Below are 14,091 nucleotides of genomic sequence, written 5' to 3'. Positions count from 1 at the left end.
CCACCTAAAAATATTGGCAGACATCCCTATGTATTTTGTATATATTGCATATAATATATGCCATATACAATATTGACATAATATGTGCAGTATATAAATAAATGGTATATGCAATTGTATATACAATATGACATATACATTTCATATTAAGCATATATAACATTTATATTATATTATATTATTATTATTATATATATATATATATATATATATATATATATATATATATATATATATATATATATATATATATATATATATATATATATATATTCATATAATGCATATAATTATAGCATTTTATTAAAAGGGACTTCGACTTCTGAAAACTATGAGAAAACTGTTCAAAATTTTGGGGATCAGGAAAGTAAGGTTTTGGATAAACTATTTGTTTTTTTGTTTTTTTTTGTTTGTTTTACTACTTGTTATACATTGTTTATGTGTTAAGCATACATACATTGATTAAGATGCTGACATATTGACAAAGGAAAACTATTTATATTTTTTGTAAAAAAAATTAATTTGTGTTTTAATATAAGTCATAAATGGATGAAGGCTTTAAAAAAATACATATTTCATGTTACAAAAATACACATTTCTACTTTTTTATGCAGATAAAGGTTTTAAATAACGCTCTTTTCCATGGCCTTAATAACACAGCACAAAAATGTGCTAGAATACCATTTTTACAGCAATCATTTCACCTACAGGGATAAATAACATAAATGTTTAAAACTTTAACTCCAAATATTTGAGTTCCATAACAGCTTCATCTGTGTTTGTCTTCAATTTAATAACTAGATTGTGTTTTTGAAACCAGTTTTCCAATAAGATTCAAATGCAATGAAATATGATTTAATTATTTATGTATGTTTATAGAGAAGTTGGCAGCTTTGGAGTTAAGATTAACAGAACTGGATCAAAAAAATAAGTTTTTAGAAGTTCAAAGTTTTTTGGATAATGAAGATATTGTTGTTCCCCTGGCCTTCCAATGGAAAGTAAGGAAGATTTGGAGAGGCTTAACCTTATGATACAAAGTTTGAAATTATTTTTTGTATCATAATGTTTCTAGCAGTCTTCAGGTTGCGTTTAAACTAGTAACTATTATTTTATAAGATCAAAGATAAGTTTTTTTATAAGTCTTATAATTGTAATTTATCAAAGGTAATTTAATAATACCTTAGTTATATTATACCGCATTACATTTTCATTTACCTTTGAAAAAATAGTTTAAATAAAAAAGTTGTAATATGTAGCATTATTTGTTTTTAGGTCGAATATCTGCGTTCTATTGGCGGTAAAGTTGAACGTCCAAAATACATATGATGTGTGTTGGGAGCCATGTTTTCCAAAAATTTTAGCGTTTTATGTAATCTAAACGGATCTTCAAGTAAGATGATAGCTACTGGAATGGGCAAGGTTAAGTTGCGATGTTATCATTTTGTGTTAAAGTGCTTACTATGTAAGTATTACTAGTTATGTAAATTTTTAGTCTATTAAAGTCAACTGTATTTTTATATTTACAAAAATATGTTTACAACACTAAGAAAGAATATAATATGTTAGTACTTATGACAATTACCAGAGTTGTCATTAGTTGTAAATTTGTAAGATATTATATTCTCCCTTGGTGACTTGAACTTATTATCATATGCACATATTTTTAAAACTGCTAACCAGTTAATGTAATTCTTGATTTGCAAAGTATACATATAAGAGCTTAAAAATAACTTAAAAATAATTTATATTTAAACAAAAAATAAATTGAGTTTTTAAATTTATTTTCATTTTATTCTTTTAGCAGCAGTAAGAATTCAGTATCTTAATTCCAAGGATAAAGATATTTACCCGATGGTTTCAAGATGGTTTCAGGGCGCAAATGATCAAGGAGATGGGCGAATAAATAGACAGACGAAAAGCAAGGTTATAAAAAATCAGTTGCAGTTAATCAATGAAAAGAATATTTAGTTATTATTTTCTTTTAAAAATTTATAAAAGCTTATTTTTCTTGATTTTATTTATAAATCTAATTTTTCTTAATTATTATTAATAATTATCTAATAAATCGCCAGGTTTTTAAATATTAGCGTTTTACAATATTATTTTTAATTAAAGTTGCCAATATTAGTTTCAAACCTTTAATAATATTAACTACAATAATAGAATATTTTTAGTTCTTTATTTGTAAATATTTTTCTTTAACGGTCTGGAAATAAAAGTGTAAAAAATTTGTTCTTTTTTTTGTATTCAACTAAGTTATCAATAAATAATACAATATTTTGTGTCGACAGTAATACTGTTTGGTAAAGTCTGATATACAAACAATCACTATTAGATAGAAAATTAAATATGAAAAAGCAAAGTTATACTTTGTTATTAAGCAATATTCAAAACATGATTTATAACTTTTGCACTTTCAATTTAAGCGCAAAAGTGAATTTAAGAAATCGCGAAAAAAAAATCATATAGTTGGGCCGGTAATGGTACCAACTGTTAGCCAACTGTTTTATTACTGTTGGGCCGTTAATGGCAAACAATTGTTTAAAAACAGTTGGCTAAGTGTTGGTAAAAGCGTTACGTTTTTTTCACGGTACCAACTAAATAGCCGACTGTTGGCCCAACTGTAGCTAATAGTTGGTTATTAGGATCGGGCCAACTACTTACCAACTGTTCGATGTTTACTGGGTAGCCCCTGAAGTAAAGGAAATAGATAAAATAGCCTTTTTTGAGGCTACCATATATTTTTTTGGACATTATGTAGGCCTAGGAAAAAGTATGGAAGCAAAGGCTTTGTTAGACGTTATTGCAAAGAACTATGAAAAGCTTATGGGTAATGAATTTAAATCATTTACGGAAGCAATAAAAAGTGAAAAAAAGTACCTAGTAGGGTATCCTGAGAATCAAACAGCTTTTACGGGATTAATGCAAAAGTTGTTTTGGGGATTTGTTAATGGCAATCCTTAATTGTATCAAGCTAGATGGAACGAAGCGATAGATTTATTGGAAGTTGATGAAGCCAAAATGCATGGTGAAAAAAGCTCTTTTAGAGAATAACCGATGCAGCTATTACAAGCATTGCTGAAAATCAAGAAGCAACTCAGGATAAATAAGTTCCATAGGTAGTAGAAGTATAGAAGTAGTATATATTTGTTACAACAAAAGTAAAAATAATTGACAAAATACAAATCATAGATTGTCAGATTACAGTTAGTTTTTGTCAAGCTCATATTGCAACTTTCACTAAGGAAAGCTGCGAGCTGTAGTAACATTAGAGCTTATCGAGGTTCGCTTTAAAACTGTTGACAGTTGGAGAACTGATTACTTCATCAAGTAACATGTTCCTTGCCTTCGCAATACGATTGTTAAAAAAGTGGAAACGAGCTAAATTGTTGCTGAACTTCTCACGGTGAAGTCTTTCTCTCTGATTTGCTCTTGGTGGAATTATGAAGAGGAGAAAGCGCCAATTGACTATGTCAATGTTATTAATAATTTTATATTTTTGGATGAGGTCACCTCTTTTACGACGTTCAACTAGAGAAGAAAGGCGAAGTTGTAAACATCTGGCCTTATAGTCTAACTTTTTCAGTTTGTCTGGTATTTTTGTAGTTCTGCGCTGTATTAGTTCAATAATTTGTTCATCTTTCACCAAATGAGGGTTCCTAGCCGGAATTGTAAACTCAAGTAAAGGACGAATGTAGGTGCAATAGAGTTGTTTCCATAAATAATTATCACGAGATTGGAAAGTGTGTTTTAGAATGCCTAGCATTTGATTTGCTTTACATGAGGCAATGATGGATTGGGTTTCTACTTTAAGATCATTGGTAATTTGAATTCCTAAGTCACACTCAGAGGTGGTTGCTTCCAATGTAGTTTGAGTCGTTATTGAACAAGGGCCTAATTCCTCCATTGAGTACTTGAAAGGAGTTAACTTTGTTTGACAAAAATGCATGATCTTGCATTTCTTTGCGTTTAACTCCGTGAGCCAAGATTTAGTCCAACGAACAATTTGGTCAATATCTGATAGGAGTTGAAGTTGAGCAGCAAGTGAGTTGACAATTCTTAGGATTTTAGCATCATCAGCATAGATCTTACAACTGTTTTCTTTACTTATTACATCCGGCAGATCATTGATAAAAATGACAAATTAAATTGGACCCAAGACTGATCCTTGCGGAACTCCACTTGTCACAGGTAACCAATTCGATTGAGTGTTACCAAGGATGACTCTTTGAGACCTGCTGAGTAGAAAAGCTTTTATCCAATTGAGAAGATTGCCTTTGATTCCGTACATTTTTAATTTGAAAAGCATTCGTTAATGTGGGACTTTGTCAAAAGCTTTAGCAAAATCCAGAAATACGACGTCAACTGGTAGCTTTCTGGCTATATTTCCAGTCAAGAAGTCGATTGTTTCAAGGAAATTTGTAACGCATGCTTTTTTTTCATGTTGACTATTTGATAAAAGATTGTTTGATTTTAGATGCTGCATAATTGCCTTCTTAACTAGTTTCTCCATTATTTTACACGGGATTTAGGTGAGGGATATTGGTCTATAGTTTGATGGGTCGATTCTAGAGCCCTTCTTAAATAAAGGTGTTACATTTGCTTTGGACCATGAGCTTGAAATTTCACCATTGTCAAATGACTTTTGAAAAATGAGAGTAAGTGGAGAAGACATTGAGGTAGAACAAAAGCGTAAAACATGAGGACTGATATTGTCTACAAAAAGTGATTTAGATATATCTAGTGCTGAGAGTTCCATAAGAGTGGCCAGAGTATCGAAAGATATGTTATCGAGGATTGTGTTAGTTCTACGATAAAAACGGGGAAGATTGTCATTGGATGGCTCTTTGCTGAAAATTTATTGAAATTGATTGTTAAGTGAATTGGCTATTATAATTTTGTATTGATCAAAAACTTTGAACTTAATAACCGAAATGTTAAAGAAGAATTTTCAAAATTATATGTCCTAACTTGCAGGAAGCATGAAAGTAGCTGTATTAAAAAGATACAGAGAAAGAAAACAGAGCAATTTTCTTGCTTTATTAAGATATTTGAATTAACCAGAATCAGTCGGAAAAACAGATGATTTTTTATTAGTTCCTTTAAAGCCGACATTGGTTAAAGTAGCTAAAGAAATGCTACATCACATTTGCAGCTTTAAAGAAGACGAGAATATTAGTACTACTAACTTGGAGCTTTCTCACAACATCAAAATTCTGAAACTCAACTGAAGCTGTTGTTTGAAGAATTTGATCAGATCATTATTCAGTCTCTGACTGGAAAGTATAGCAGTCATTAAGAATTAAAGTCATTGTCCAAAGATTTCCACCTGTATGAAAGAAATAGTGAAACAAAAATTTTAAAGACTAAACTATTGACACTTAAAACAATTACTCCAACTTCTGTTGAAAGTGAAAGAGCATTTTGTACTGCAGGTTGCTTTGCTACAAAAAGAAGGTAACGAACGAGTGCTGAATTCCTTGATAGTTTTTGCTTTCTGAAAATTTTTTTCTTATATATGAATAAATAAAATTTTCAAAATAACAAAAATGTATATCTTTTTTAAAAATAATACCATTAACACTTTTTTGTTTGATTTTTCAGACGGTAAAATCCGGTGATTATATAAAAACCGGTAAACTTATACTGTAAAAAAATCTCGATTTACCAGTAATTTACCGGTTCCCAACTATACTGTGGGTCTTCCTATAAGGCCTTCAATTATGGCTAAAGAAGTGTAATGCTTGAGACCTACAAACGAATATTCGTCTCAGTCTTTATTAAAATAACTTTACCATACAGAATTGTCATAAGATATGTAATGCTGATTACCTAGTAGCATTATGTTATTAAGTTTAGTGCTTCCTTTTTCTAGTGTTAACTAAATGTATAACCCTAAATATATAAAATGATGCTAAACAATTGAAAAAGATTGACAAAATGCATACAATGATGAAAGTTCAAGCTTACTCATGTAGAAATTTCAAAACTTTTAGCTACATATCCGTGCAACTTAATATGAGTTAGAGTCATGTAATGTTGCACTGATTCAAGGCATAACAATTCTTTTTAAAAAAACTTTTTTATGCTGCCCTCTAAAGAATGGAGTAATAAGACACAATTGAGTCAACAATCATCAGTTTAAACTGGATATAGAAAGAATCATACGAAGAAATAGCAAATGGTAACACAATTATCAGTAATGTAAGGTAAATAAATCTTCCTGTTTTGGAGTCACCAATAATATTACTACTTAACTTTTTACACTGTTCACAGTTTTATTAAAGTTATAGCAAAATCAAGCTATTTTATATATAAAAAAAAGCTATAACTATTACATACTTAAAACAGCAGTGCTGAACCTGTTGCCTGCGGGACACATGTGACCTGCTAAACATTTTTGTGTGGACATTTGTCTACCGGAATGCACTTTTTAGTAAATCAGGTGGTTGTTGGTAAAATTCAATGGTCCTTAGAATGTCTTGATTTGATTTGCAAAAAAGTTTCCATTTTACAGGTTCGCAGTTCTTAGTTTGAATTTTACCAACAAACAAATATAAGATTCTACTGATTTAATTTTTTTTCTACTTATTCAAAAATTTGTAGCAGGTATATATGCAAAATGTATATTCATTTTGAATATATACATGCTACAAATTTTTCCTTCACAACTTACATTAATAATCACTCTACCAAGATTTAAATGGTCATTCAGTTTATTTAAAATGAAACAAAAAAACATTAAATTTTGATGTTTCTTTATAATTATTGTTTATAATTTACATTTTTTTAGAGTTTGTCGAGAGACTCTAAAAAATGAAAACTATAAATAATCAAATTAAATTAAAAATCTATAAATAAAATTTATTTAAAGCACATCCGGGAGAAATCTGGGGTCAATACGTGGAAAAGATGCAACCGAAAGACTTTTCTTTTTTTTTTTTATTCTGCCCATACGGTTCCCATGTTGATCCCGCGGACAAACCCCGTACGGTTCCCGTTTGGTATCCCAGATGGTTCCCGTTCGGGTCCTGTATGGCTGTACTTGCTGGCCAACTAGCCAGCCCTTAGAGTACCCGGGCGCGTTCCAGCGGTTTTTATCCGCGGGATCTAGACGGGACCAGTGCGGTATTCCCGCTTGAAAACACAAAAGGGACCAAGCCGGGATAGCAAACGGAACCTATACGGGGCACAGATAGTATTCAGTTGGGATAACCCAAAAGTATCCTACATATTGTTATTAATATTATTATTTTTATTATTATTATTATTTTTATTATTATTATTATTTTTATTATTATTATTATTTTTATTATTATTATTATTTTTATTATTATTATTATTTTTATTATTATTATTATTTTTATTATTATTATTATTTTTATTATTATTATTATTTTTATTATTATTATTATTTTTATTGTTATTATTATTTTTATTATTATTATTATTTTTATTATTATTATTATTTTTATTATTATTATTATTTTTATTATTATTATTATTTTTATTATTATTATTATTTTTATTATTATTATTATTTTTTTTATTATTATTATTTTTATTATTATTATTATTTTTATTATTATTATTATTATTATTATTATTATTATTATTACTATTATTATTATTATTATTATTATTATTATTATTATTATTATTATTATTATTATTATTATTATTATTATTATTATTTTTATTATTATTATTATTATTATTATTGTTATTATTATTATTATTATTATTATTATTACTATTACCAATTTTATTAATTCTTCTATAAAAAAAAATTGCACTGCGAAATGCAATAAAGAAAGAAGATAAATATGGTGAAAAAAAATCTATACCAACTCTAAATGTTTATTAGATTTTTTTAAATTTATTAAATTTTAGGCATATACATATAGATATATATCATACACATAGACATATATCAACACAACCCCCCCCCCCCCTTGCAAATCTCTCTGGTACGCCACTGTAAATAATGCAGATAATGTCCTATTATACATAGCATTTAGCTCAAAGCCATAGCCTTTAACATTGTAGTAGCATGCAGTTGTGTGAAGTGTATGCATACTACTGCAGATATTAAGTTTTCCTTGTGTACCAAATCCTTATTCTTAAATATTACATTGCAGAGGTATGCAGTAGTATGCAGTGTTGATGAACACACATGTTCATCAACACTGCATGCCAGCCAAATATTTTAGACAAAAAGATTTGGTGCACAAGGAAAAATTAATAATAAAAGTATCTACAAGAAAATTTAAGTTTTCTTCCATATTTCATAAGTCATGTTCCTTATACAACTCCACTAACTGCAACTTGCATTTTACATATACCTATAATTATAACTAGCATTGACTTACAACAAGCCCTTTTATTAAAATAATACAGCACACTATTAAAATTTTTTATTTAAGAGTGATGTTTGGTAAACATAGGAAAATTATTGTATAAAATGCATCACATCATTATGTATATCTATCATAAACACTGTCTACAATTATTTATCACATTACTTAAAATCTAACTAAAAATAATGAAAAGACTGTAATTTGAAAATATACATTTCACACCAAAGACGCACTGACAGTTTTTTCCGCTATAATAATTACTATATTTTCTAAGTCTGTGTCACTTAATACAGGGAAAATATTGTACAATTGCGTTTGGAGTAAAGTTGATGCTGCTAACATGGTTTGGTCAACAGCAGGTTTTCTAAAACTTTACAGCTTATTCTCAATGTTGTCCAAACAAATTTTAATCTTTTTAATATCATAACGGATACCATTGAGAAGATATAAGCATGACTTTTCAAATGCTATAAAAATATAAAACACAGTTCATATTAAGACCCGCAGTAACTAAAAAGAATAATTCTTATTTATTTATTCATTTATTATATTCTACTATGTTCATTTTGCAAGCACCTACACCTTATTTTATAGCTAACTTTGAAAACTTAAATTAAAGAAAACTTTAAAAGTTAAAAAAAGTGAGAAGTTGTCCTCTCAAAAAAGGTAGGGTTAATTGATTTTAAAGAAATAACTTTAATTATACAACCCTAATAAGAAATCAAATCTTACCCGCAAATCTCTTCATGAAAAAATGCTGATCAAAATGCGTCAGTTTTGCTTCATTAACTGCAAAATCTATTTGCGATCCTATTAATGAAAATACACTTATAAAAAAACATCTTTAACAAAAAAGAAAAAAGAAAGAAAGGATCATGTTTAAACTACCTGCATGGCTCTCTTGCAGTTATTTTAAACATGATTAAGAACATAAAACATGGTTAAGATTTTGGACACCTAAGGACTTATCAGAGTCTTGTTTTCCAGCCTGCTGACAAGGAGCATTTGTCGTCCCTATTTTCAAAATATTCATATAATTTGAAATCTTCCTAATTATCAGTTAGTTGTTACTTTGCGATAATATCTGTTAATCGTCAACTGTTGGTTCTTCCATTACATTTAAATCTAATAGTGGCTTTTTTGCAGCTTTGTTGACAGTTGAAATCTTGAGAAAAAAAATAGGCTAACCAAATCTTGTTAGAACTTCTTTTTTTTCACCAGCTGGTAGATTGAACCTGTGGTGTGTTTTAGAAATAAGAACTGGATCATCTACTGAAGGTGATTTAGATTTTTTTTTGATTTTTCTAAAACTACACTTTTCCTCAGACACATCAGAAATATCACCATCACTTTCTGCCTCAAGAAATGTTTTTCTTTTTTTTGTAAAATGGTCTGTAGGCCATCCCATTTTGACCCTCATGAACGAATTTTATTTCACGGAGTGTCTCAAAATGTTCCTAAAGTATTGGTTTGTTAATGAATTTCTTTTTTTTTATTCTGGATGAGTATTTATACTCGCGCCAGTTGTTTCAAGTTTAACTTTTTTACATTTTTTGAGTTTTTATGGGCAGTTTCAAATGATCAGCGCGAATAGAAATTTATAAACCTTTAGCAACTTAATTGCGTCAATACAAAGAACGGAAGGTTTTTTATTCATACCGATTGTGCGCATTTTTATTATTATCATATATGTTACCAGGTGGTACTCTAAAAACGCAAAAATCGGGTGATATTTAAAAAAAGCGCTGTTTACAAAACAATTGTTTATCGAGCTACTTAACAATTTTTAATTTTAAAAAATCTATTATTTCCACCTCAAGTAAGTTTATTATAACAACATAACATAATAATGCATGTTATATTTTATAATTATAGTTAAATAAATTAGGTTATTTAAACAGTTATAATATTTTAAATAAACTTTTAAAAAATTTTAAACTTCATACAAATTATGAAAATGTTTATAGTGTTATAAAACAATGATTAACATTATGAAATTTTGTTTTGAAGCTAGCTATGACAGCTCAAGTATCTGAGGTGTATCCCTGTCCCAAGAAGGGGTTTAAAAAAGAAGATCGAGATCACTCTGGATAGAATAGAAACAAACCAGCTGCCCCTAAGGATTCACGTTATCCAACGCTACTTTTTTTTAAGAGAATAATTTCCAAAGGAAGCACTTAAGGATCTCGTCGCTTGTCCTTTAATGTCCAAAACTTTCCAGTAAGCTTTTAGCTTTAGAAATCAATAGATAAGAACGTTATTTAATGTTTTATGTCAAATATAGTAAAGATAATTTAATAAGTTATGTTTTTAATTTACGGAAGTTTTTCATAGATTAAAATGCATAACAAACAATGAATTTTGCAATATCAGTTGTATCCTTTCCGGAATCTTAATTCCTTGGAGAAAAACTGGCTTTAAAGACATCAGTGACAAAAGGATGATGTATCATGCCAAGAAATATGTAGAAAAGTACATAGGATTGAAGAAATCCCAGAAAAAAATTGAAATTGGTTATCTTGAGACAATAAATTTGAGAAATCAATGACAGGTTGGGGATAATTATTAAATTTTAACATTTTCTAGTCAAACACCCTGTACTAAGCTAATTTATTGTGAAGTAAATAGTTTACTTTTTCTTGTTCTTACCTAAAAAAATTAAATTTAAAAGATTATTTTGGGCTGGAGAAGACCTTACGCTTCTTGAACGTAGTTTAAAGACTGATAGGCTAAGACTGGAAGCAGATAAGATTGAAGATTTAACCTTCATACAGGACCAGCTAAGTTGCCGAAAGATGGTGATTGGAGCGTTGGACGGTCGGTTTGTAGATGTTAGTAATAGATCTGCGTCAAGAAATAACTCTAAAACATCTGGTATAGAAAAAAAAACATTCCATGATTTCTCCGGATTTTCCTCTGACAATGAAATGATTACTGATGACTCTAATGATGCATGTTCCGAAGATGATTTTAAGATTGGTAACGCATCAAAGAAGAAGACAGTTAAAAAAATGACTCTAAAGATATCAAAAGACATTTTTTCAAAAACTGCCAGAACTGCTATTGGGATGGGAATATCTACTAACCAGGCAACAGCACTTATCTTTTCTTTTCTTTGCAAAGCCGGTGGAGATATAGAAAACGTAACATTATCCCACAGCTCAACTCACAGGATTTTTGATACAATAATAAGAAAAGATGCTGGTGTTCTTAGAGCAAACATAACCACTATGTTTAAGACGAGCGACAAACCCATCATTGTGCATTTTGATAGCAAAGTTATCAAAGATTATACGGGTAGCATAGATGAGACAAAAAACCGAATTTGTGTGCTTATAAGGCATGACAATCAGTTCCATCTGTTGGGCGCTCCAGGGTTGGAACACGGCAGTGGTGAGGCTCAGTTCACAGCAACTCAAAATCTATTAGATTCTTTTGATCTAGGGCAGTTCATCCACGGAGTTTGTTTTGATACTACTGCTTCAAACACTGGCTATTTAAAAGGAGCTTGTGTAAGATTATCAAATTTTCATGGCCGACCATTTCTCTTGTTAGTCTGCCGCCATCATGCAGGAGAGCTCCATATAAAACACTTTTGCAATTAAGTTGCAGTAAACAAATCTGTTGGACCAGAGATTCAACTATTTAAATCTCTAAAGCAGAACTAGCATGGTATTGATGCAAACAACGAGAAGATGCTGTTGAAATTTAATCACCAGAATGTTAAGAGTACCTGATTGGAGAAGCAGGCTCTACTGGTGCTCAAAACTTGCAAGGACCTGATAGATAAAAACAAGTTAAGAAATAGTCAGGTAAGATTAAAATAAAAAATTATATTACTTTAAAACAACTTTATACCAAATATATATAATAACTGTAAAAATAGAAAGAAGAAACATAAAAGTTTCTAATTAAATTGTAAGTTATATACATTTAGACTTTTGAGAAGCGCAAAGATTATTGTGAACTGGCAGAGCTTGTAGTTATGTTCCTTGAAGAAGATCAGACAGTTAAGTATAAAATTCACAAAACCGGAGCTATTTCACACGCCAGGTTCATGGCAAAGGCATTGTACTATATGAAGTTCAATTTGGTTCTCCCTAAGATTAGACAGGTTCTTTTTCTGAGTGATGAAATTGTCAAAGAGATCAACAGAATGGGTGACTACATTTCTCTTTTCTGGGCATGGTAGTTTTTGACCTGCGAGTTTTCTGATTCTGCAGCTTTTGAAGTAAAACTTAATTTCCTAAATATTTTTATATTAGTCTCATAATTTAAGAATAATTTGTTTCAAAAAAAGACCAACTAAATTGTGTTAGAATAATGACATAAATAAATTACACTTATTACATTTGATGTTAGGCATGTCATTATCAACCTTACTTACTATGTATATTGCATTATATTTAACTCACACTCTTAGGATCAAAGAAACTATTGGCAGATGTACCATTACAATGCGTATGAGCCTGCCGCAGAAGTGGTGTTAAAATCGTGGCGAAACCATATGTGGTATTTGGATCAATCAACCGTGGTGCTGGCGCTAGCATGTTCTAATAAAGATCACTACATCGAAATGGAAAAGATGGCAAAAGTTCTTTATTCAACCCAACGGAGTGGCATTAAAAATGTAGGAACGGGTAGAACCAAAGCTAAAATCCCTTCTGATAACAGTTTTCTGTTTAATATAGACCAACCACCAGGTCTTCAATCATATATTTCGCCAGATTCCTCGTTAATTTTTAATATCCTAGGTCATACTTCTGAAAAATGTCTAAGTATGAAACTCCCTCAGATTTTTTGGAAAGAATTTCCAGGATACAATGGGTTTCAAAGCTTCGTAAAACTGTCGAAGTTGTTAAAGACTCATCAGAACGTGCAGTAAAACTCATTCAAGATAATGTAGAGCGTGCGAAGAGCGAGGAAAAGCTTCAGAACCTTCTCCAAATGAAAAGCTCTTGGAAATAGCCATTTAAAAAGACGAAGAATGGATACAAGGAGTCAGTTACAACGCCTGCTCCCTCGCTACTGGCTGTGAGTTAATAATTCAAAACCTTTCCAATATTTCTAATAATTAGAATTACCTTACTGTAGACTCTAAACCTTAAAAATGTAATTTAAAAAAGTTAAGTTATGTAATTTTTAGATATATTTGTCTTAAAGGAAAGAATTTATTATATATATAATAAATATGATAGCAACAATGGCAGTACTTAGAGTTTATACTTTAATATCGGAGGTCTGAGGATTGATGCCGGCTTAGTCATATAAACGACATTTACTAGTAAAAAATTTTCCCGCGGTGCTCTGTGATGAGCACTTAAAATTTAATGAGAACTTAAAATAACACACACAAAATCTAAGTAGATATTTTCTGAAATATATCAACACATTTTGATCAAGTTAAATCTACAGCAAAATATTTAAAGTCCTATAACAAATCTTTTGGGGGTAACCATTTTAAGTTTGACTTTCTTTAATCTTAAGTTCCAATAAAAGTAATTTTTTTAAAAACATCATTTGATACCAATAAGAAGCAAAACAAAATGAATATTGCACCATGACTGAAAATGACCTCATAGATCAACAAAAAGGCACTTTGAAATAACACAAATGTTGATTTTTCTATCAAAATCAGTGAACGGTAGGCATTATATATTTCTTAACTCGAAAAGCACAGTGTTCTTTTTGGTATGGGAACACATGAAGAGAATATAAATGAAAAAATTAA

General features: G+C 29.7%; 1 long non-coding RNA gene and 2 pseudogenes across 2 annotated transcripts; 2 read left to right on the top strand and 1 right to left on the bottom strand.

Moving 5' to 3' along the window:
* Positions 1–1,067: 1,067 nt before the first annotated feature.
* LOC149884383 (uncharacterized) lies at positions 1,068–2,433 on the top strand. Its single transcript, XR_016455815.1, has 2 exons — positions 1,068–1,462; positions 1,802–2,433. It is a non-coding gene; the product is annotated as an uncharacterized LOC149884383 (long non-coding RNA).
* A 2,095-nt stretch (positions 2,434–4,528) lies between these two features.
* Positions 4,529–9,768, bottom strand: LOC149884382 (uncharacterized; annotated as a pseudogene).
* Positions 9,769–10,374: 606 nt separating this feature from the next.
* LOC145180376 (uncharacterized) lies at positions 10,375–13,398 on the top strand (annotated as a pseudogene). The gene is made up of 4 exons (XR_016455808.1): positions 10,375–10,911; positions 11,031–12,172; positions 12,298–12,591; positions 12,784–13,398. The product of XR_016455808.1 is annotated as an uncharacterized LOC145180376 (transcript).
* The last annotated feature ends 693 nt before the right edge of the window (positions 13,399–14,091 follow it).

This window comes from Hydra viridissima, unplaced genomic scaffold, assembly GCF_058129835.1.
Source record: "Hydra viridissima isolate aposymbiotic clone 2 unplaced genomic scaffold, HvirCarnegie_v1 scaffold_9, whole genome shotgun sequence".
In the NCBI taxonomy this organism is placed as follows: domain Eukaryota; kingdom Metazoa; phylum Cnidaria; class Hydrozoa; order Anthoathecata; family Hydridae; genus Hydra; species Hydra viridissima.
The sequence above is the reverse complement of the archived record's forward strand: the minus strand, read 5'-3'. Positions and strand labels throughout refer to the sequence as shown.